The 26409-nt window shown below is 34.8% G+C and overlaps 1 pseudogene; it reads left to right on the top strand.

Annotated features, from left to right (window-relative positions):
• Positions 1–15713: 15713 nt before the first annotated feature.
• Positions 15714–15790, top strand: LOC137778189 (small nucleolar RNA U3; annotated as a pseudogene).
• Positions 15791–26409: the final 10619 nt, after the last annotated feature.

A 26409-nucleotide genomic window follows, 5' to 3' on the forward strand; every position in this document is an offset into this window, starting at 1 on the left:
ATACCTAACTTTATCCTTGTTTTTGAGACCATTGTAAATAGTATTCTTTTTCTTTTTCTTTTCTTTTTTATTTTCTTCTTCAAAGTTCACTCTTTCATTACAGGGATATAAGGTGGGATCAAGATGGCAGAGTAGGAAGACCTTGAGCTCACCTCCTCTCACCCTCTCACATACACATCAAAACTAAAACTACATATACAGCAACTCATTTTGAGAATGACCTGGAGACTAGCAGAGTGGATCTTCTACAGCCAAGGTTATAAGGGAAGAACCACAGAGTCTGGTAGGTGGAGAGGAGAAGCAATCTACTCAACCACACTCCTGGTAGGTGACCCAGAAGAGGAGGGATATATCACAGTCTTGGGGATACTCCCTAAGGAGCAAAAGGTTCAAATCTCATATTGGGCACACCAGCAATGAGGTCTAGCACTAGGAAGATGAGCTCTCTTGCCTGGTTTGAAAGCAGTGAGACTTACTGGATGGCTATAGGAAACCGAGAGTCTGCTCTTCTCGAGTGTGCCCAGAGGTGCTTGCTCCTAGTGTAAGCACAGAAACAGCAGATTGAAAACTTCCTGGTGATCTGGCTGGCCTGCCAGACCACCTCAGGATGACACCAGCCCACACCAGGCTCCTGCTCCAATGCCTCCTGGTCCCAACCCGGGCAGAAACTGCCATTATTCCCTGGAGAAGCAGAGAAGTGGAGCTAGCTTAGAATTGTGACTTCGACCCCACAGGGCCCAGCCTTACCTCAGCCAATGTGGAGATCACTGTTGCACTGGGTAGAAGCAGAGATAGCTCAGATTTGCTGTTCCAGACACTTGGGCCCTGGCCCTGTCCCAACCAAGGCAGAAATGGCTGTCATACTGGGGAGAATCTCAGCTCCCTCAGGGCTCCTTCTCCACCCCCTTGGATCCTGGTCCCATCCCTCATCAGGGTGGGAATGGCCATTGAGCCTGGGAGGAGTTCTGGCTCACACCTGACTCCACTTCTAGCCCATCCAACTCCAGCCTTATGCCACACCAAGATGGAGACTGACAGAGCACCCCAGGAAAAGATGCAGCCAGTGGTCACTTCAGATTTACCTCTAGCACCAAAACTGTTAGGCACTAACAAATTGCATAGGGATGCTCCCACACAAGTTTCCTTGGATAGGAAACTGTTTCACCTAGTTTCATGGAGATAAGCAAAGAAAGTCAAACAAACTGAGAAGACAGAGAAATATGTTCCAAATGAAAGAACAAATAAAACCCCAGAAAATAAACGTTTCCTTATGTTTTCATAAGGAAACAGAGATCAGTAATTTACTTAAGAGAATTCAAAGCAATAGTGATTTAAAAAAAGCTCACTGACCTTGGGAAAAGAATAGAGGAACACAGTGAAAACTTCAACATAGAACTAGAAAACATAAAAATAACCAAAGCTGAAGAATACAATTACTGATTTATCTAGAATCAGACTAGATGATACAGGAGAATGCATAAGCAACATGGAAGAGAGGGTATTGGAAACCTTCCAATCAGAACAGCAAAAAGAAAAAACAAATTTAAAAATGAGGGTAGTTTAAGGAGCCACTTTGACAACATCAAGCATACTAACATTATCATTATAAGGGTCCCAAAGGAGAAGAAAGGGGAAGAAATCATATTTGATGAAATTATGACTGAAAAATTCCTAACCTGACGAAAGAAACAGATATCTAAGTCCAAGAAGCACAGAAAGACTCAATCAAGATCAACTAAAAAGACCCACACCAAGACATATCATAATTAAAATGTAAAATCAAAGTGATAATTTTAAAGGCAACAAGAGAAAAAGAGTCACATACAAGGGAATCCCTATAAGACTATAAGCTTATTTTTTAACAAAGATTCACAAGTCAGAAGTGAGTGGCATAATGAATTTAAAGTACTTAAAGAAGAAACCTACAACAAAGGATACTCTACCCAGCAAATCATTCAGAATTGAGGGAGAAATAAAGAGTTTTCCAAACTAGCAAAAACCAAAAGCGTTTATCACTACTAAACTCATCTTACAAGAAATGTTAATGTCTTCCTTATGCAAAAAAGAAAAGGCTATACCAAGAAATAAGAAAATGTTGGAAGGAAAAATTTCATCAGAAAATGTAAACATATAGGAAAAGATAAAAAATCACCTTATCACCTAACCTCAATAGATGCAGAAAAATCATTTGACAAAATTGAGCAGACATTCATGATAAAAATTCTCAACAAAGTTGGTATAGGGGGAACATACCTCAATATTATAAAGGCCATTTATGACAAACCCACAGCTAACTTCATACTCAATGGTGAAACACTGGAACTTTTTCCTTTAAAATAAAGAACAAGACAAGGATGCTCACTCTTGCCACTTATATTTAATGTAGTATTGGAAGTCCTAGCTGCAGAAATCAGACAATAAAAAGGAAATAAAAGTATTCAAGTTGGAAGGGAAAAAGTAAAACTGTTACTATTTACAGATGACATGATGCTATATATAGAAAACCCTAAAGACTTCACCAAAAAAAAAAAAAAAATATATATATATATATATATATGTATATATATATATATATACATATATATACACTAGAAATAATACATGAATTCAATAAGATTGCAGGGTACAAGATTAATATAGGAAATTTCTTGCATTTCTATACACTGAGAATGAACCATAAGAAACAGAAATCAAGAAAACAACCCATTTAAATTCAAATCAAAAGGAAAAATACCTAGGAGTAAATTTAACCAAAGTAGTGAAAGGCTGGTACTCAGAAAAATTTAAAACATTGATGAAGAAAATTGAAGTGGGTACAAATAAATGGAAGGTATTCAGTATTCCTGGATTGAAAGAATTAATATTGGTAAAATGCCCATAGTACAAAAAGCAATCTACAAATTTAATACAATCCCTATGAAAATGCCCATGTCATTTTTCACAGCACTAGAACAAATAATCCTAAAATTTGAATGGAACCACAAAGCACCCTGAAATGGCAAAGCAATTTGGTAAAAAAAGAACAATTCTAGAGGTATAAAACTCCCTGGCTTCAGGCTATGCTACAAAGCTACAGTAGTCAAAACAGTATGATACTGGCACAAAAACAGACACATAGATCTATGGCACAACATAGAGATAGATCCCAGACATAAAGCCACGCATATCTACTAAATTAGTCTATGACTAAAGGCAGCAAGAAAGTACAATGAAGAAATTATAGTCTTATCAATAAGTTGTTTTGGGAAAACTGGACAGCTAAAAGAATGAAAGGAGATCGTTTTCTCACATCATCCACAAAAATAAACTGAAAATGGATTAAAGACCTAAATATAAGACCTGAAACCATAAAAATGCTAGACAAAAGCATAGGCAGTACACTCTTTGGCATTGGTCTTAGCCCATTTTGTATCTTTCTCCTCAGGCAAGGAAAGTAATAGCAAAAATAAACAAATGGGACCTAATCAAAGTAAAATGTTTTAGCACAAGACAATGAATCATCCCAAACTGAGGAGGTGGACTTTGGGAGCAAGATATATTATTTTTTCCCCTTTTCCTCTTTTTGTGAGTGTGTATGTGTATGCTTCTGTGTGAGATTTTGTCTGTATAGCTTTGCTTTCACCATTTGTCCTAGGGTTCTCTCTGTCCATTTTGTTTTGTTTTGTTTTGTTTTGTTTTTTACTTAAAAACTTTTTTCTTTTTTTCTTAATAATTATTTTTTATTTTAGTAACTTTATTTTATTTTATCTTACTTTATTTTATTTTATCCTCTTTCTTGTTTTCTTTCTATTTTTTCTCCCTTTTATTCTGAGCCATGTGGATGAAAGATTCTTGGTGTTCCAGCCAGGCATCAGGGCTGTGCCTCTGAGGTGGGAGAGCAAACTTCAGGACACTGGTCCACAAGAGACCTCCCAAATCCATGTAATACCAAATGACGAAAATCTCACAGAGATCTCCATCCCAACACCAAGACCCAGCTTCACTCAATGACCAGCAAGCTATATTGCTGGACACTCTATGCCAAACAACTAGCAAGACAGGAACACAGCCCCATCCATTAGCAGAGATGCCACTTAAAATCATAATAAGGCCACAGACACCCTAAAACACACCACCAGAGGTGGACCTGCCCATCAGAAAGAAAAGATCCAGTCTCATCCACCAGAACACAGGCACTAGTCCCCTCCACCAGGAAGCTTACATAACCCACTGACCCAACCTTAGCCACTGAGGAAAGACACCAAAAACAACAGGAATTACGAACCTGCAGCCTGCGAAAAGGAAACCCCAAACACAGTAAGATAAGCAAAATGAGAAGACAGAAAATGACACAGCAGATGAAGGAGCAAGGTAAAAACACACCAGACCTAACAAATGAAGAGGAAATAGGCAGTATACCTGAAAAAGATTCAGAATAATGAGAGTAAAGATGATCCAAAATCTTGGAAATAGAATAGACAAAATGCAAGAAACATTTAACAAGGACTTGGAAGAAGTAAAGAGGAACCAAGCAACGATGAAAAACACAATAAATGAAATTAAACATACTCTAGATGGGATCAATAGTGGAATAACTGAGGCAGAAGAACGGATAAATGACCTGGAAGATAAAATAATGGAAATAACTACTGCAGAGTAGAATAAAGGAAAAAGAATGAAAAGAACTGAGGACAGTCTCAGAGACTTCTGGGACAACATTAAACGCACCAACACTCGAATTATAGGGGTCCCAGAAGAAGAAGAGAAAAAGAAAGGGACTGAGAAAATATTTGAAGAGATTATAGTTGAAAACCTCCCTAATATGGGAAGAAATAGTTAATCAAATCCTGGAAGCACAGAGAGTCCCATACAAGATAAATCCAAGGAGAAACACGCCAAGACACATATTAATTAAACTATCAAAAATTAAATATAAAGAAAACATATTAAAAGCAGCAAGGGAAAAAAAACAAATAACACACAAGGGAATCCCCATAAGGTTAACAGCTGATCTTTCAGCAGAAACTCTGCAAGCCAGAAGGGAGTAGCAGGACATATTTAAAGTGATGAAGGAGAAAACCCTACAACCAAGATTACACTACCCAGCAAGGATCTCATTCAGATTTGATGGAGAAATTAAAACCTTTACAGACAAGCAAAAGCTGAGAGAGTTCAGCACCACCAAACCAGCTTTACAACAAATGCTAAAGGAACTTCTATAGGCAAGAAACACAAGAGAAGGAAAACACCTACAATAACAAACCCAAAACATTTAAGAAAATGGGACTAGGAACATACATATCGATAATTTCCTTAAATGTAAATGGATTAAATGCTCCCACCAAAAGACACAGACTGGCTGAATGGATACAAAAACAAGACACATATATATGCTGTCTACAACAGACCCACTTCAGACCTAGGGACACATACAGACTGAAAGTGAGGGGATGGAAAAAGATATTCCATGCAAATGGAAATCAAAAGAAAGCTGGAGTAACAATTCTCATATCAGACAAAATAGACTTTAAAAAAAAGACTATTACAAGAGACAAAGAAGGAAACTATATAATGATAAAGGGATCAATTCAAGAAACAGATATAGCAATTGTAAATATTTATGCACCCAACATAGGAGCACCTCAATACATAAGGCAAATACTAACAGCCATAAAAGGGGAAATCGACAGTAACACAATCATAGTAGGGGACTTTAACACCCCACTTTCACCAATGGACAGATCATCGAAAATGAAAATAAATAAGGAAACACAAGCTTTAAATGATACATTAAACAGGATGGACTTAATTGATATTTATAGGACATTCCACCCAAAAACAACAGAATACACATTTTTCTCAAGTGCTCATGGAACATTCTCCAGGATAGATCATATCTTGGGTCACAAATCAAGCCTTGGTAAATTTAAGAAAATTGAAATCGTATCAAGTATCTTTTCCGACCACAATGCTATGAGACTAGATATCAATTACAGGAAAAGATCTGTAAAAAATACAAACACAGGGAGGCTACACAATACACTACTTAATAACGAAGTGATCACTGAAGAAATCAAAGAGGAAATCAAAAATTACCTAGAAACAAATGACAATAGAGACACGACAACCCAAAACCGATGGGATGCAGCAAAAGCAGTTCTAAGAGGGAAGTTTATAGCAATACAAGCCTACCTCAAGAAATAGGAAACACGTCGAATAAACAACCTAACCTTGCACCTAAAGCAATTAGAGAAAAAAGAAGAAAAAAACCCGAAAGTTAGCAGAAGGAAAGAAACCATAAAGATCAGATCAGAAATCAATGAAAAAGAAATGAAGGAAACAATAACAAAGATCAATAAAACTAAAAGCGGGTTCTTTGAGAAGATAAACAAAATTGATAAACCATTAGCCAGACTCATCAAGAAAAAAAGGGAGAAGACTTAAATCAATAGAATTAGAAATGAAAAAGGAGAAGTAACCACTGACACTGCAGAAATACAAACGATCATGAGAGATTACTACAAGCAACCCTATGCCAATAAAATGGACAACCTGGAAGAAATGGACAGATTCTTAGAAATGCACAAACTGCCGAGACTGAACCAGGAAGAAATAGAAAATATGAACAGACCAATCACAAGCTCTGAAATTGAGACTGTGATTAAAAATCTTCCAACAAACAAAAGCCCAGGACCAGATGGCTTCACAAGCGAATTCTATCAAACATTTAGAGAAGAGCTAACACCTATTCTTCTCAAACTCTTCCAAAATATTGCAGAGGGAGGAACACTCCCCAATTCATTCTACGAGGACACCATAATCCTGATACCAAATCCAGACAAAGATGTCACAAAGAAAGAAAACTACAGGCCAGTATCACTGATGAACATAGATGCAAAAATCCTCAACAAAATACAAGCAAACAGAATCCAACAGCACCTTAAAAGGATCATACACCATGATCAAGTGGGGTATACTCCAGGAATGAAAGGATTCTTCAATATATGCAAATCAATCAACGTGATACACCATATTAACACATTGAAAGAGAAAAAACATATGATCATCTCAATAGATGCAGAGAAAGCTTTCGACAAAATTCAACACCCATTTATGATAAAAGCCCTGCAGAAAGGAGGCATAGAGGGGACTTTCCTCAACATAATAAAGGCCATATATGAGAAACCCACAGCCAACATCATTCTCAATGGTGAAAAACTGAAACCATTTCCACTAAGATCAGGAACAAGACAAGGTTGCCCACTCTCACCACTATTATTCAACATAGTTTTGGAAGTGTTAGCCACAGCAATCAGAGAAGAAAAAGAAATAAAAGGAATCCAAATCAGAAAAGAAGAAGTAAAGCTGTCACTGTTTGCCAATGACATGATACTATACATAGAGAATCCTAAAGATGCTACCAGAAAACTAGTAGAGCTAATCAATGAATTTGTTAAAGTAGCAGGATACAAAATTAATGCACAGAAATCTCTTGCATTTCTATACACTAATGATGAAAAATCTGGAAGTGAAATTAAGAAAACACTCCCACTTACCGTTGCACCAAAAAGAATAACATATCTAGGAATAAACCTACCTAAGGGGACAAGAGACCTGTATGCAGAAAATTATGACACTGTTGAAAGAAATTAAAGGTGATACAAATAGATGGAGAGATATACCATGTTCTTGGATTGGAAGAGTCAACATTGTGAAAATGACTCTACTACCCAAAGCAATTTACAGATTCAATGCAATCCCAGCAAACTACCACTGGCATTTTCCACAGCAGTAGAACAAAAATTTTCACAATTTGTATGGTAACACAAAAGACCCCGAATAGCCAAAGCAATCTTGAGAACGAAAAATGGAGCTGGAGTAATCAGGCTCCCTGTCTTTAGACTATACTACAAAGCTACAGTAATCAAGAGAGTATGGTACAGCCACTATGGAGAACAGTATGGAGGTTCCTTAAAAAACTAAAAATAGAACTACCATACGACCCAGCAATCCCACTACTGGGCATATACCCTGAGAAAACCATAATTCAAAAAGAGTCATGTACCAAAATGTTCATTGCAGCTCTATTTACAATAGCCAGGACATGGAAGCAAGCTAAGTGTCCATCATCGGTTGAATGGATAAAGAAGATGTGGCACATATATACAAATATTACTCAGCCATAAAAAGAAACGAAATGGAGGTATTTGTAGTGAGGTGGATGGAGTTAGAGTCTGTCATACAGAGTGAAGTAAGTCAGAAAGAGAAAAACAAATACAGTATGCTAACACATATATATGGAATCTAAGGGGGAAAGAAAAAAAGGTCATGAAAAACCTAGGGGCAAGACGGGAATAAAGACACAGACCTACTAGAGAAAGGACTTGAGGATATGGGGAGGGGGAAGGGTAAGATGTGACAAAGTGAGAGAGTGGCATGGACCTATATACACTACCAAATATAAAACAGGTAGCTAATGGGAAGCAACCACATAGCACAGGGAGATCAGTTCTGTGCTTTGTGACCTCCTAGAGGGGTGGGATAGGGAGGGTGGGAGGGAGGGAGATGCAAGAGGGAAGAGATATGGGAACATATGTATATGTATAACTGATTCACTTTGTTATAAAGCAGAAACTAACACACCATTGTAAACCAATTATACTCCAATAAAGATGTTTTAAAAAGAAAAAAAAAAATGTTTTAGCACAGAGAAAGAAATCATCAACACAATGAAAAGACAACTTACTGAATGGGAGAACATGTTTACAAATGATATGTCCCATAAAGGGTTAATATCCAAAGTATACAAATAACTCATACAACTCAATACTTTTAAAACTCTGATTAAAAAGTAGGCAGCGAGCCTGAATAGGCATTTTTCCAAAGGAGACATACAGATGGCCAACTGACACATGAAAAATTGCTCAGTATGATTTGCATTTTCACCAGGAAATGCAAATCAAAACAACGAGATATCATCTTATACCTGTCAGAATGGTTATTGTCAAAAAGACAAGAAATAGCAAGTGTTGGTGATAAAAGGTAACCCTTGTGCACTGTCTGTGGGAATGTAAATTGGTACAGCCACTATGGGAAACAGTATGGAAGCTCCTTAAAAAATTAAAAATAGAACTAGCATACAATCCAGCAATCCCACTCCTGGGTATTTATTCAAAGAAAACAAAAACACTAATTCAAAAAGATATATGCATCTCAATGTTCAGTGCATCATTACTTATAAAAGTCAAGATATAGAAACAACCTAAGTGTCCATCAACAGATGAATGAATAAAGAAGTGTATATATACATATATACACACACACACACACACACACACACACACACATATATATATATAATCAGCCATAAAAAAGAATGAAATTCTGCCATTTGCGAAAACACGGACCTAGAGAGTATTATGCTTAGTGAAATAAATCAGATAGAGAAAAACAAATACTGTATGTTTTCACTTTTATGAGGAATGTAAAATGTAAAAGAAAGGAACAAATATAATGAAACAGACACAGACTCACAGATACAGAGAACGAACTAGTGGTTTCCAGAGGAGTGTTAGTGAGGGAAGGGCCCAAATAAGTGAAGAGGATTAAGAGGTATGAAATACCAGGTATAAAACGAATAAGTTACAAGGATATAATACACTTCACAGGGAATATAGTAAATATTTTATAATAACTTTGTATGGAATATATTCTATAAAGTATCAAATTACTGTACTGCAAATGTGAAATTAAAATAATATTGTAAGTCAACTATATTTCAATAAAAAATAAATAAAATAAAATAAAATAATTTTATTACTGGTATATAGGAAAGTAATTGACTTTTCTATGTTAGTCTTGCATCCTGTGATATTGCTACATTCACTTAATTGTTCTAGGAGCTTTTTGGTTGTTCATGTTGATTCTTGGAATTTTCTACGTAGACAATATTGTCTTCTGTGAACAAAATCAGTTTTATTTATTTATTACCAATGTGCATGCATTTCACTTCTTTGTCTTGTGCGATTGCTTCAGTTAGCAATTCCAGCATAATGTGAGAGGACAGCTTTGCCTTTTTCTTCAACTTAGGGGTAAAATGTCCATTTTATCACAATTTACATATGAGGTTATTGATCAGTTTTTCAGAGAAATCATTGATAAATTTATGGAAGTTTTTCCTCTACTCATAGATAGCTGAGACATTTTGGTCATAAATAAGTGATGGATTTTGTCAAATATTTTTTATGCTTCAGATGATATGATTGTATGTTTTTCTTCTATAAATTGTATTACCTTGATTTTTAAATGATGAAATATCCTTGCAAACTTAGAACAAATCCCATTTTCCATTATATATAATTTTATTATTTTTTTAATTTACGGTTTTGATTTGCTAATTCCTGGTGGAGGTTATTTTCATCTGTGTTCATGAGTGATATTGACCTGTTCTTTTTTTCTTCTAATGTCTTCATCTGATTTTAATAATAGGATAATGCTGGACTCATTGAATTAATTGGGAAGTGTTTCTCTGTTTCTATTTTCCAGAAAAGAATGTGGAAAATTGGTATTATTTCTAACTTACACGATTGACAGAATGCACAGGTAAAAGTCTACTGGTCTGATGATTTCTCATATGGAAGATTCTTTTTTTTTTTAACATCTTTATTGGAGAATAATTGCTTTACAATGTTGTGTTAGTTTCTGCTGTATAACAAAGTGAATCAGCTATATGTATACATATATCCACATATCCCCTCCCTTTTGTGTCTCCCTCACACATTCCCTATCCCACCACTCTAGGTGGTCACAAAGCACTGAGCTGATCTCCTGGTGGGATGCAGCTGCTTCCCACTAGCTATCCATTTTACATTTGGTAGTGTATGTATGTCAATGCTACTCTCTCACTTCGTCCCAGCTTAACCTATCCCCTCCCTGCATCCTCAAGCCAATTTTCTTTGTCTGTGTCTTTATTCCTGTCCTACCCCTAGATTCTTCATGACCTTTTTTTTTTTTTTTTTGGATTCCATATATATGTGTTAGCGTATGGTATTTGTTTTTCTCTTTGTGACTTACTTCACTCCATATGACAGTCTCTAGATCCATCCACCTCACTAAAAATAACTCAATTTTGTTTCTTTTTATGGCTGAGCAATATTCCATTGTATATATGTGCCACATCTTCTTTATCCATTCATCTGTCGATGGACACTTAGGTTACTTCCATGTCCTGGCTATTGTGGTACATGTCTCTTTTTGAATTATGGTTTCCTCAGTGTATATGCCAAGTAGTGAGATTGCTGTGTCATATGTTTAGGTTTTTAAGGAACCTGCATACTGTTCTCCATAGTGGCCTTATTGATTTACATTCCCACCAACAGTACAAGAAGGTTCCCTTTTCTCCACACCCTCTCCAGCATTTATTGTTTGTAGACTTTTTGATGATGGCCATTCTGACTGATGTGAGGTGATACCTCATTGTAGTTTTGATTTGCATTTCTCTAATGATTAGTGATGTTGAGCATTCTTTCATGTGTTTGTTGGCAATCTGTATGACTTCGTTGGAGAAATATCTATTTAGGTCTTCTGCCGTTTTTTGGATTGCATTATTTGTATTTTTGATATTGAGCTGCATGAGCTGCTTGTATATTTTGAAGATTAATCCTTTCTAGTTGCTTTGTTTGCAAATATTTTCTCTCATTCTGAGGGTTGTCTTTTCATCTTCTTTATGGTTTCCTTTGCTGTGCAAAAGCTTTTAAGTTTCATTAGGTCCCATTTGTTTATTTTTGTTATTTCCATTTCTCTAGGAGAGGGGTCAAAAAGGATCTTGCTGTGATTTATGTCATAGAGTGTTCTGCCTATGTTTTCCTCTAAGAGTTTGATAGTGTCTGGCCTTACGTTTAGGTCTTTAATCCATTTTGAGTTTCTTTTTGTGTATGGTGTTAGGAAGTGTTCTAATTTCATTCTTTTCCATGTAGCTGTCCAGTTTTCCCAGCACCACTTATTGAAGAGGCTGTCTTTTCTCCATTGTATATTCTTGCCTCTTTTATCAAAGATAAGCTGACCATATGTTCATGGGTTTATCTCTGGGCTTTCTACCTTGTTTCATAGGTCTATCTTTCTGTTTTTGCACTAGTACCATACTGTCTTGATTATTGTAGCTTAGTAGTATAGTCTGAAGTCAGGGAGTCCGATTCCTCCAGCTCCATTTTTCTTTCTCAAGATTGCTTTGGCTATTCGGAGTCTTTTGTGTTTCCATATAAATTGTGAAATTTTTTTGTTCTAGTTCTGTGATAAATGCCAGTGGTAGTTTGATAGGGATTGCAGTGAATCTGTGGATTGCTTTGGGTAGTAGAGTCATTTTCACACTGCTGATTTTCCAATCCAAGAACATGGTATATCTCTCCATCTGTTTGTATCATCTTTACTTTCTTTCATCAGTGTCTTATAAGTTTCTGCATACAGGTCTTTTGTCTCCTTAGGTAGGTTTATTCCTAGGTAGTTTATTCTTTTTGTTGCAATGGTAAGTGGGAGTGTTTTCTTAATTTCTCTTTCAGATTTTTCATCATTAGTGTTTAGGAATGAAAGAGATTTCTGTGCATTAATCTTGTATCCTGCTACTTTACCAAATTCATTGATTAGCTCTACTAGTTTTCTGGTAGCATCTTTAGGATTCTCTATGTATAGTATCATGTCATCTGCAAATAGTGCCAGCTTTTTTTCTTTTTTTCCAATTTAGATTCCTTTTATTTCTTTTTCTTCTCTGATTGCTGAGGCCAAAACTTCCAAAACTATGTTGAATAATAGTGGTGAGAGTGGGCATCTTTGTCTTGTTCCTGATTTTAGTGGAAATGCTTTCAGTGTTTCACCATTGAGTATGATGCTTGCTGTGGGTTTGTCATATATGGCCTTTATTATGCTGAAATAATTTCCCTCTATGCCAACTTTTTGGAAAGGTTTTATTATAAATGGGTGTTGAATTTTGTTGAAAGTTTTTTTCTGTATCTATTGAGATTATCATATGGTTTTTATCCTTCAGTTTGTTAATATGGTGTATCACATTGATTGATTTGCATATATTGAAGAATCCTTGCATTTATTCATTATTGATTCAACTTAATATGTGTATAGATCTGTATAGATGATCTACTTCTCCTTATGTGAGATTTGACAATTTGTGTCTGTCAAATAATTGATACATTTCACCTAAATTACAAAATTTGTGGCCTTAGAATTATTTGTAGTATTCCTTTAGTATAATCTCAATTTCCATGGAGTCAGTAGTAACGATTATTGAAAAATTCCATATTGGTAATTTTTCTCTTTCTGTTGTTTAGCCTGGCTGCAGCTTTATCAATTTCATTCCTCTTTTCCAAACAATTAGCTTTCCAGTTTGTTAATTTTCTCCTTTGATTTACTAGCTTTAAGTTTATAAATTTCTGTTCTACATTTTATTATTTATCTTCATTTGTTAACTTTAGGCTTCCTCTTGTTATTTATGTAGTGTAAAATGTTGGAAACAATATTTTCACTTTAGGTCCAACTTCTTTTATAATATATACATTTAATGCTACAGATTTTCATTGAAGCACTGCTTTTCTTCTATCTCAGAAATATTATTATATTTAAAATTTTTATTGACTTGAAAATATTTTTTGACACTTCTTCTTTGATCCATGTGTTATTCAGAAGTGTATTGTTTAATCTCCAAATATTGGAGTTTTTCCAGCTATCTTTCTTTAATTAATTTTGGTTTAGTTCCATTTTGGAATGAGAATATATTTTATATGATTTCTGTTCCTTTACATTTTTTCAAATTTTTGACACAACATGTGGTCTATCATGCTGAATATTCTATGTGAGCTTGAAAAATGTGTATTACTTTGTTGTTGAATAGGGTATTCTATATATGTTAATTGTATCCAATTTACTGGTGGGGCTGTTTAATTCAATTGTATCAGTACTGATTTTCTTTTTGTTGCGTATATCATTACTAAAAAAGAGCTGTTGAATTCTCCAACTGTAACTGTGGATTTGTCTATTTCTCCTTGAAGTTCCAATGGTTTTTGCCTCATGTATTTGCCTCATTTACATATTCTTTCTTAATTTTTCATTGTTCTATTGTATATCTTCAAATTTGTTATTCATTTATTCTGCAAAAAAATGAAGACAGTAAAGTACAAATCATGTTATTTATAAAAAGTTCAAGAAAATTTTATAATATTTTTCTTATGTATTACTGTGTAACAAAGTACTCTAAACTCAGTGGCAAAAAATAATAACTGGCTTGTTATTATCATAAATTCTGTGAGTCAGTAATTCAAATGGGGGGGATGAATTATTTTTCTGCTTCACTATGTTGGATGCTTCAGCTGATAAGTTTCGAAAGGCTGTTGGTGACTTGAATGATTGCAGCTGTAATTATGTAGAGGATTCTATAGTCACATTTTTGGTGTCTAGGTGGGGATGAGTCTAAGATACTTTGACCAACTGTCCCAGTTTGCCTGGAACTGAAGGGGTTCCCAAGATGCTGGATGTTTAGTGCTGAAACCAGGACCATTTTGGGCATATAGTTGGTCACTGTTCTCTATGGCTGAGCTCAGCTGTGACAATTGATTAGAGCACTTCACATGCTTCTCAAAACATGGTGCTAGATTATGAGAGAAAATCTTCCAAAAGGGAGTATTCAGAGACAAATACTTAAAAAGACCAAGGCAGAAGTTACAAGACTTCTCATAAAGCCTGGGAAATCACATAGCATCATTCAGTTGCAATTACGTTACAAAGGCTAGCCCAATTTTAATAGAAGGGGAATTACTTTCCACCTTTAGATAGCAGAGTGGCAAAATCACATAGTAGAAGAGCATCTAGGAGAAGGAATAATGCTGTAGTAATTTTTGAAAATGATAATTTGCTGCAAAATAAGCAATATTTCATATATGTATACATATGGTATGGCTATAAGAAAAGCAAAGAAATGATCATCTTAAAATTCAGTCTAGCAGTTATAAATAAGGCAATGGGAGTGGGTTGCATCGTTTGCAAATATTTTCTCCCATTCTGTGGTTTGTCTTTTTGTTTTGCTTATGATTTCTTTTGCAGTACAAAAGCTTTTGAGTTTAATTAGGTCCCATTTGTTTATTTCTGTTTTTAACCCCATTACTATAGGAGATAGATAGAAAAAGATATTGCTGCAATTTGTGTCAAAGAGTGTTCTGCCTACATTTTCCTTTAAGAGTTTTATAGTATCCAGTTTCACATTTAGGGCTTTAATCCATTTTGAGTTCATTATGTGTATGGTGTAAAATAATGTTCTAGTTTCATTTTTTTACATGTAGATGTCCAGTTTTCCCAACACCATTTATTGAAGACTGTCTTTTCGCCATTTTTTATTTCTGGGCTTTCTATCTTGTTCCATTGATTTATATTTCTGTTTTTATGCCAGTACCATATTGTTTTGATGACTATAGCTTTGTAATGTAGTCTAAAATCAAGAAGCCTGGTTACTCCAGCTCCATTTTTCTTCCTCAAAATTGCTTTGGCTATTAGGGGTCTTTTGTGTCTCCATACAAATTAATTAAAAAAAAAGATACAAATGAACTTATTTACAAAACAGAAACAAACTTACAGACTTGGAGAATGAATTTATGGTTACCAGGGGGGAAGGGTGGAGGAGAGGGATAGTTTGGGAGTTTGGGATTGACATGTACACACTGCTACCTTTAAAATAGGTAAGCAAGACTATACTTTCAGGGATCATTTCTATAGTTCATTACTAGAGATGTTTCTCTGAATGCGTAGAGCAGCTTAAGGCTGTGAAAAAATGAATAAATAAATAAATAAATAAATAAATAAATAAATAAATAAATAAAATAGGTAACCAACAAAAACCTACTATATAGCACGTGGAACTCTTCTCAATATTCTGTAATAACCTAAATGGGAAAAGAATTTGAAAAAGAATAGATACATGTCTATATATAACTGAATCACTTTGCTGTACACCTGAAACTAACACAACATTGTTAATCAACTATGCTCTAATATAAAATAATTTTTTTTAAAAAGAAAATTGCAGGGCTTCCCTGGTGGTGCAGTGGTTGAGAATCTGCCTGCCAATGCAGGGGACACGGGTTCGAGCCCTGGTCTGGGAAGATCCCACATGCCGCGGAGCAACTAAGCCCGTGAGCCACAACTACTGAGCCTGCGCGTCTGGAGCCTGTGCCTCGCAACAAGAGAGGCCGCGATAGTGAGAGGCCCGCGCACCGCGATGAAGAGCGGCCCCCGCTTGCCGCAACTAGAGAAAGCCCTCGCACAGAAACGAAGACCAAACACAGCCATAAATAAATAAATAATTAAAAAAAAAAAAAAAAAAAAAAAAAAAAAAAAAAAAAGAAAATTGCATTTGTGAGCATAACTTTCTATATTTTATGAAAAAAATCAGTTATGAAGATGCTTACCAACAAAACTAGCTCTGAGCATTAAACCAAAGAACCCATATATATTAATTTCCTATGACTTTTGTAAGAAACTACCACAAACTGAGGGGTGTAAAACAGCAGAAATTTATTCTTTCATATTACTGGAGACTAGAACTCTAACATCAAGTTAACAGGGCCATCCTCTCTCAGCCCCTGATGGTTGCTGGCAATCAATGGTGTTCGCTGATTCAGGTTGCATAATTCCAATCACTGACTTGTCATCATACAGCCTCTTTACTCTGTGTGTCTGTGTCTTCATATGGCATTCTCCTCTGTGTTTCTAATAATGACACCAGTTGTATTGGATTAAGTGCACAACTCAGGTATAATCTCATTTTAATTACATCTGTAGCGACTATTCCAAATAAAGTCACATTCACACGTACCAGGGATTAGGACCTTGGCGTACATTTTGGGGAGGTGCAATTAACACACAACACTTTCTATTAAAAGGTGGGATTGATTTTGTAGCATTGACTTTAATTTTGGAAAATGAGTTTTGAGGTTTAGAAATTTCTGTTAGTTGTTAGCTGTTCTTCCTAATTTGAATAAGCAACTTATACCCTGTTACAGTATTGAAATAGTCCATATTCACACATACTAGAAACATGTATACAGATCACTAATATAGAATTTGGATCTTTATTTTACTTCTAATTGACCATAAAATCTTTGGAAACTCATTTCCTCTGGTATCTTAGTAGCCTTACAAAAAGGTGGTAGATAGGTGTGGAGGAGGGCAGTTAATGTTGACTTCAAAAAGCTTTGGAAGTCAAATGAGAAAATAAACTAGAAAATGGAAATATAATGTAAATATCTGATACAGTTGAGACTATCTGAGGTCAAAAATAAAATTTCCAGAGTCCATTACACTTTAAAGATATTTTACTAGTTATCTCTTACAAGATCTAAGCAAGGGACATGACCACATAAACAAACATGCTTGTTCCTATTCTTCCAATGACCCAGATACTCAAATTTCACTCTCAGGAAAACATGCAAGATATGAATGGGACTAAAAATCTATAATTATCAATATTCTCTTCTTATATAGCTTGCCTTCTATATATTGAATAATTCAATTTTTCAATGTCTTAAAATTAGCTTTCATTTGAATATTTAAATTGCTAGAGCTGTGGTTTTCTTCCCTTCTCCTTGATTTTTAAAAATATGTATATATAATTTCAGGAGCAAATTTGATTTTTTCTATGAAAATCCCCCCACTCTATTTACCAAATCTAACACTGGGCCACATTAAATTTCTAAATTTATTACCAAACTTCATGAAGGCAGAAATTTGAATTTTTTTATACTCACTGTGATATCTCCAGTAAGAACAGTCTGTAGTAGAAACACAATATATATTTTTGAATAGATGACTATATTAATTGAAAAGCCCATACAGGTGAAGCAGTATAACAATGGTTCAGAGAAAAGGCTCGTAGACTAACTGCCTTCATATCCTGGTTTAACCCCTTATCAGCTGCTTACCAGCCACTTTTCACCATAAGCAAGTCACTCAATTTCTCACAACCTCTGTTTTCTTATTTGTAAAATGAGGATATTAGTAGATATTGTTTCATTGTCATTTATAGGAGTAAATACATGTAAGTTGCATAGAACAATGAATGAAGCAATTATCTAAACCTAATATGTAATTCTTAAGAGATGATATATACTAAGTATTTAAAAATGATAACTATTACAATACTGTTGTATTTGTCATTTGTTGTTTTTGATTTATTGAACAGCAGCCACTTTTATGTATCATATACTTAGCAAAATTAGATGTCATTGAAATCTGTGTGCTAATGAGATCTAAAAGCAGCTTCCTGTAATGTTGGCTATTTGTTCAATGAGGACAGAAACACTTAAGTCAGTCTGCCCTTTTTTGTTTCTTTGTTTCTTTGCTTTTATTTTTCTTTTTCCTTACCTGTAGTTCAGACTCTTAAAATCAAAAGTAAAGGAAATTGAACACTGCATTTCCCAGATCACGGTCATGAAGAAACTAGGGCTTTTTTCTCACATGACCAGGCTTAACACTTACCACTGTGACTTGTAACTTAACATTTATGAATCTCCGTTTTCTTATTGACAAAAAAAGAAACTGTCTCCCTGTGCTAGGCATCTTTGACAAATAAATTATATGCATATAAAAAGTGCCTGACATAAAACAAGTGATCCCTATTTCCGAGTTTCCTTCTTCATTCTGTCAGCCTTCTCCAATCAGTTCACGTTTTCTGCTCTGGTAACAGTACAAACTGCCTTGTCTCACACTTCTTATGTTCCTTAATAAAGTTCAATTTGTTTTGCCTATAATTATCAGAAATTATTTATCCAACATAAAAATTATATTAAGATTTTGTTTCCTTCAGGATTCTTTTTTAAAAAATCAGTCACCAGAGTGCCTGTTAAGAAGTTTACTGTAAAAATATTTAATTGTAAGGAAGATTGGAATAGCCATATCTGCACAGTGAACAGTTGTGAAAGCTAATTTTAAGACACTGAAAAAATGAAACCATTTAATGTTTAGAAGGCAAGCAGTTTAAGAAGAAAACATTGATATTCATAGGGTTTGGGCCCCATTTATATCTTGCATGTCTTCCTGAAAGTGCAATTTGACTATTTGTAACCAAAGGAAGGTGGAACTTTATGGAAGTTAAATCATTGGCACAAGATGGCTTGACAGGCACGAACTAAGGTCAAGAATAGTTTATTTGAATGTTTGATGATAATAAATCATAAGGAATGTCTGATACAGTTTTCTCGACACTAAAGATGGCCTTGCCATTGGAATCCTAATATTTACTTTATGCTTAAACCTCTTCCTAAAATTCTTGTAGTTTGATTACTTAAAAAATTGTCTCATAAACAGAAGTTAACATACTTTTTCTCTATTTAAGGCCAGACAGTAAATATTCCAGTGCCTGTTGCAAAATTGTGCAAAACTGCTCAACGCTGCCTTTGAAGAATGGAAGAAGACACAAACAATATATAAACAAATGAGTGTGTTCCAACAAACTTTTGTTCACAAAACAGTTGGTGGACTGGATTTGGCCTGCAGGCCATAGTTCCTCAACCTCTGCTCTTAAATACATATTGGGAAAAAAAGAGTGAGCTTTAAGCTAGGGATTCTTGATCACACTTTGGAAAGATCATGTGTTATGAATCTGGTAGTCTTATGTTCCATTAACCATCATTTACTAGTTGATTTTTCCTGGACTAATTATTTAATATCAGTGCTATTTGGTATGCTATTATATGTTGAAAAACACAGATCCATACAGAGGATGGTTCTTTTTGGTAGTGAACATCTTCAAAAAAAAATTATGCTATATGCCTAAATTTCTTCCGTTCTTACTTCATGTGCTTGACAGGATGCTGTATTACTCATTTATACTTTATGGAGAAAGTTTTTCTCAAATCAGTTGTGCTAAAAAGACTGATATAAGGAGGCCAGGAGTATATCTGCAGGTATTACACATCAGAGAGTGCGAAGGGAGAAGCCTGCAAGTGAAGACTGAATCACAGAAAAAACAAACACCAGGCATAATAAAGACAACATTTTTACAGTTATGATGTTGCCTGTGGTTTTTGAAGTGGAAAGCACACTGCTTTAGTATCATCCTATTCTAGTACTACTGTATATATGTGTTCACCATCCATAAAAGTGAAAATTTCAAGTATACATGCAGACATGTTTAAAAGGAGAACAAAATTCCAACCAAAACCTTACCAAACCAACCAACCAAACCAGAGTCCTATGAAATCAAATACAAATATGTTGAATTAAATTTATTTATTTAAAAAATTGCTTTATCATTTTAATTTTAAATACCAGTTGCATAACTGATTTCACACTCCATGTTTTGAATGAGTGAATTTTACAGTCAGAATTCTAAGGAAGACCTCCAGCCTGTGTAGGGCATTGCAGCTCAAAGTTTTATTCATAAACAAGTTCTAGACTGCAAACTGGGTAATATTTATAAATTTTATGGATATATGATAACTGGATATATATTATATATGTCATAAGTAATATATGGATATATATGTATTATTCATAAATATATGTGGATAAATATTTTATTATATAGGATATACTTTATATTTATGGACATATATATAGTCATAAACAAGTACTGGACTGTAAACTGAGTAAATATTTATTTTACAGCAGTTTGATCTAAAAAAATATGTATAATGAATCTAATAATAAAATATGTGGACTTGATTTTTGTGTAGTTTTGTTTTTTGTCCTTCATTTCATTTTTATAGTAATTTAATTTTTTCCATTACATAAAGGTATCAGTCCATTACCAATTAAAGTTTGGGAGGACAGATTCTTTCCCATCAATAGTTTAAGAATCACTGCTATAGGGCATGAGATGGTGCTGTGGGAGCACAGGAAGGATCAAGGCAGAACTGGTAAATATCTGGCATGAGTTGTGCTGACTTCCAAGAGGCAACTATTAAGCCCATATCAATATCTAAAAGTCATCAGTAGCCATGTTCATCCACTGCATGTTTTAAGCTAGTGGATTAGAAATGCTGATGAGAATCCAGCTCCAGGGAAGGAATTCTCCTTCCCAGTAAGCAGAACCAGAAAGCTGAGGTCCTTAGAAGACAACAAAGCCATTTCTACAAAAATCTATCAGGATTAAGAAGAGAAATCTGGGGGAACAAGACTGATGGGATGTCAAGATTGAATTAAAATGTGAAGTGTATCTAACCCTGTGGACTGGGAGTTCTTCTCTGGTGATTTTCAACATTTCTGTGGGTAGAATTTCCATAGCTTCTGCAGAATTCAAAGATACATTTAAGAACTGCTACCATGAGCACAGTATGTCAGTAGTTTCAGTGATGAACATCACAAGAAACACAAGCAAGTTGACAGGAAACAGAATCCACATATAATCCAGTCAATTTGATGCATGAAAGTCACCAACATGCATAAACCTGACCCATCTCCCACCCCAAACACAGTTGTTTAACATGATCTGTTCAGAGAATCTGGAAGCAATCCTGGCTAGGTTGCAGAACCTCTCAGCTCATATGCTTTTAGGGGAAGTTTCATTCATAACTAAGAACAAATAAGCATAGGTGATGTTAACTTTAAAGCAAAAGTGTAAGGTTCCAAGAATGGTTGTGCAAGTAAACCTCTAACTTTAACCATGGATAGAATTTAAACTTCTAACATTTAAGAAATTATTTTCCTTTATACAGAACATCTAAAATTTCATGAAATTATGTTTCAAGCACTTTTTGTGAAGTTACTGAAACAGGAAAATTACCTTGGATTACACATAGTTTCAAAGTTTAGAGATAATAGGCAAAGCTTTACCACTATAATATTGTAGTAGCCCATGTAAGAGATGGAAGTGACAAAAACTCTGTTCCCATATAGTTAACACAGTCAGTTGTAAGCCCTCTCTGCTTTCCCCAACACCCTTGGGCTGGTTTCTCTTTCCTATCTGTCTTCTGTTTTTCTCTCTATAACTTCATATCTTTTCCTGTTTCAATCTTTCATTTTTAATCCTAACTCAACTTAACTTCCTCCACTTTTTACTCCTTTAAATAACCATATTATAATACTTAAAGTTCTCTCTCTTTTGCTCTATCAAATAATTGATTCCAATTTCTTAATATTTTTTAAATTCTGGATTTAAATTCCTTTAAATTTATTTAAAAAAATTCTTAATTGCAAATCTATGATTCTCCCACCCCTGAGTTCCTAGTTGTTGAAAGAAACCAAATTTTTCCTATCACTTTCAACTTCCCTTTCACTTCATTTCCCTTTAATAAACCAAATCTGACACAAAACTGAATTATGTCATTTAGTGAATTGAATCACCAAATTAATTAGCTCAGAGGTAATCTCCAAGAAGGAACAATTTTATGAACATCAATAAAACAAGCTATATTAAAAAGAATAATTATTTCCTGATACTCCAGGGGCTTATTTGAACAAATTCCTGTCTTTAAAATTATGTACCTCTGTCTGCTTTGTCACTCCTACTTGAAACATCATTTTGTAAGTTGTTAATAGGAAAATATATGTATAATATACCATACAGTTCCATTGTATTGATCTTCCTGTGTGATTGGACACATTTTCTTACAAAACACTTCTAAAATTGTGTTATTCTCTTTTAGAATGGTGTAGATTAATTCGACATGAGATCAGAATGAAGGCAATAATCATTAAAACTTTGTAACATATTTTAAGGCAATTTAAAAAAAATCTACTTCTTCTACTCCTCCATTTGACCTTCTAGAATGAGCCATATTTCCAAAAGTTGGGCTATTTGCCCAGTATTTTAGGTACTGTTCATCTTAAGAAATATCAAACATTGTGCAAAAAAAAAAACCCACAAATGGTCATCAATGAGTTTTATGTTTCATATTCAGACTGATGTGGTCAGTTTGCTTCTGGATAAGTCACACAATATCTGACATTTAAAAAAATACTTCATGAGGTTTTTCTGATCACTAAAATTCATTTTCAACATGCCAATGTGCAAGGCATGTGCTTAGAGCAGAAGTGTGATTTCATTTTCAGGGTGGCCTAGGACAGGGCTCCATTTCTTAACTGGTTTAGAGTCTGGCCTAGGATTTTGGTTAAAAATAATGCAACTCAATTTATTTTTACAATAATGTGAAAAAATAATGTATTAACATTGTGTAATATTTGGCTTAGATCTATGTGTTCTTTTTTTTATTTAAAAAAGTTGATTTACTTTTATTTTTAATTCTAGTCCCTGAACAAGGAACAATGACTTCCTGACCTATAACTAATGAAAAAGTCAAATTCTGCAAGCTACATATGAGTGGAATCTACCGTATTCTTACCTCTCCCCAAACCTTAGTACTACATGTAGTGTGATACTCATTTCATAAACCTCATGTTTTATTAGACTTTCTCCTTATGTTTCCTAAGTTAGAGAATTTAACTAGAAAAAAACAATGTATTTCTTTTTCTTTACAGCTTAATACTTTCACAATATTAACAGTGAAGGTCTGTTCACAGGAAGCTTTCAGGTCCATTTATAGCAAAACCAGAAAAGCAGAAAAGACATATTGCCCTTTTCAATGCACTGTGAATGTCAGAGCCCTTGTGCTAGATTGTATTGATTCAGGTTTGACCATGTGACTTGTATTGACCACTGGAATGTGAAAAAACGATTGTTGTTTTAGCCTAGACCCACAATGAGAGACACATTAGACCTCAACGTGATGCACAACCTGGAGAAGAGCCACCACGTGAGACCCACTGACTCTTAACATACTTCATGGAGCCACTGAGAGTTGTGACTGCACTTGGTTGCTGCATATGGCACAGACAGTGACTACCCCAGCTCTCAGTGTACTGGGACAGTTTTCTAACACAGAACTACATGATAATAAATACAATTGGGTCTATCTAGTACTAATCCTTTGTACATCTCTTTAATGTTGATTAATATAATGCTTGAACCCTGTCTGATGTTGTTAATAAGGGGACAGGAGTTAAAATGTCAACTGCCCCACCAATATATGCACTCTTAGCAAATCACTTTGTCCATTATCTCTTTTTCCATTATCTCTTTTGTTGCTTTTTTCTTTGCTGAAAAAGGTGTTTAAGTGAACTCAGTCCTATAGCAGTGAATTGTGTCCTTTCTTTGTTGCAGCTACTATACTAGGAATCTGAGAAAATAAAGAGGAATAAACTGTGTCCTGTTTCTTTCTTGGGAGCTCCCAGGTTAGTTGTGGAGGAAGGGATGCAAGAACAGTTATAACTCAGAGACCTGACTATTATATAAAAGAAATGTGTAACCTTCTATGGAAATCTATAAAGCAAAAAACCCTCTTAGCTAAAGAATAGGGAACTATACAATATATACAGTGGAATTTCTAAGGAAGTCAAACTATGGCATAGGAGATATGAACAAAACCCTGGTCACATGAAAATTTGTGACATTTTGAGTACCTTTACGTAATTGGCTGTTTCTAGAATTAGGGTATAACATATGGAGGAACTTGAAAGGGGCAATAGATGACACTTCAAGAAGACTGGGATCGATGTGTGAAGGGTTTTCTTTCTCTGATAAACAGGAAAATAGGCAAACGAGGTTTTGAAAATAAAATATGTTTATTAAAAATCTTTAAATGGGGGGAAGAATTGAAGAGAGTTCCATTTTACAAAGCTTATTATTGGTGATGTTTTTAAAGAAGACCTGCAGTCAAGGGATAGTTGTGTCAAGAAAATCTTCTGTGAACTTGCTGGGATGGACTATGTCTTGGCACTGAAAGTGAACATGATGAACAGAGACAGGCAGAGTCTAAAGGCTTTTGTGTGATGGAGTTAGAAGTACTTTGTGATTAATGAGATGAGGTAGATGAAGAAAAAACTGAACTACTGAAGGGAAATTTGAGGTTTCTTTCTGAGTTGGCAGATGGACACCATGCCAAAGGTAGAATGGCTTAAACAACAGAAATTTATTTTCTAATAGTTCTGGGGGCTAGAAGTCCAAAATCAAGGTGCCACCAGGATTGATTTCCTCTGAGGCCTCTCTCCTTGGCTTGCATATGGCTGTTCTCTTGCTGCTTTTTCACATGGTCTTCCTTCTGTGCAGGAATGCCTCTGGGGTCTCTTTGTGTGTCTTAATCTCCTCTTCTTATAAGGACACCAATCAGATTGGATAAGGAGAGATCCTGAGGATCTCATTTTAACTTTAGTACTCCTTTCAAGGCTCTATCTCCAAACACAGTCATATTTTGAGGTACAGGGTGTTAGGGTTTCAACGTATGAATTTCAGAGATGGGAACCCAATTCAGTCCATAATAGACAACGATGTGGTAAAATAAGCCAGGACACACAGAAAAGATTTACAGTCATTTTTTAAGTATTATTATATAGGACTCTTTAATTATACATAAGAAGATTTCAAATATTTCTGGTATGACTAATATGTATAGCTCTGAAGATCAAGATCATACAAGGGCTGATGGGAGTCATCATCTACTGTGGCTTGAATCCATGAGAATAAACATTAATATTCCAATAAGGTCAGGATCCTGGTGAGTATCGTAATGGGCCAAGGGGAAAAAATGGAATCACATAAACATGAGCTATGGCTGGAAATAAGCCAACTGTGTGGTATAGTTTAGCTATCAGTAAGCTTAAAGAGAAGCATCATTAGAAGAAAAGAAGCTCATGCTCCACTTTGCACCATGTCACTTCCATTTTAATATGTTTAATTCTGGACACCATACTTTAAGGGGAGAACAGAGAGGCTGGAGATTATTTTAAGAATGGCATAAAGATCCAAAACATTAATTTATCCACTTTCACTCAACCAATAGATATTTAATTTTATTATACCAATATTTGTATTACACCATATGCTAAGCAACCATTTTTAATAACTCAAGCCCTCTTGGAGTTTATAGTATAATGCTAGAAGAGCCATTAATCAGAAAGTCCCATGACTAAATGTGAAATTACATTGTGACAAAGGATATGAATAAGAAATACATATTATGAGGGATTATACTAGAGGGATTTATCTTAGGGAGATCAGAGAAGTTTTCTCCCAAAAAAGACAAATTAAATATATATACACACATATATACATATACATATCTCATATAAGGAATATTGAAGGGAATTAGGAGTGTTTCCCTTCTGGAAGAGACAATTCCAAGATACATATTTTCTATTTTAAGTATTTGACAAACTTTCTTCTTAAAGAGCCTTTCTATTTGTTAGTTATATTTCCAAAGTGTGACATGATAACAAATACTTGGACATTATATGGGGTAGAAATTTTATCTTGATAAAATGAGAGTGGGGGTCTTAACTCAGAAGAGCTGAATTTGAGGGTGAAAATTAGAGGAAAGGAACATAGAGTCATATAAGAAGGGAAGAATTTTATTAATCTATTGAAAGCTGAAGTTTTCAGCTTTCTGA

This window comes from Eschrichtius robustus, chromosome 15, assembly GCF_028021215.1.
Source record: "Eschrichtius robustus isolate mEscRob2 chromosome 15, mEscRob2.pri, whole genome shotgun sequence".
Taxonomy (NCBI): domain Eukaryota; kingdom Metazoa; phylum Chordata; class Mammalia; order Artiodactyla; family Eschrichtiidae; genus Eschrichtius; species Eschrichtius robustus.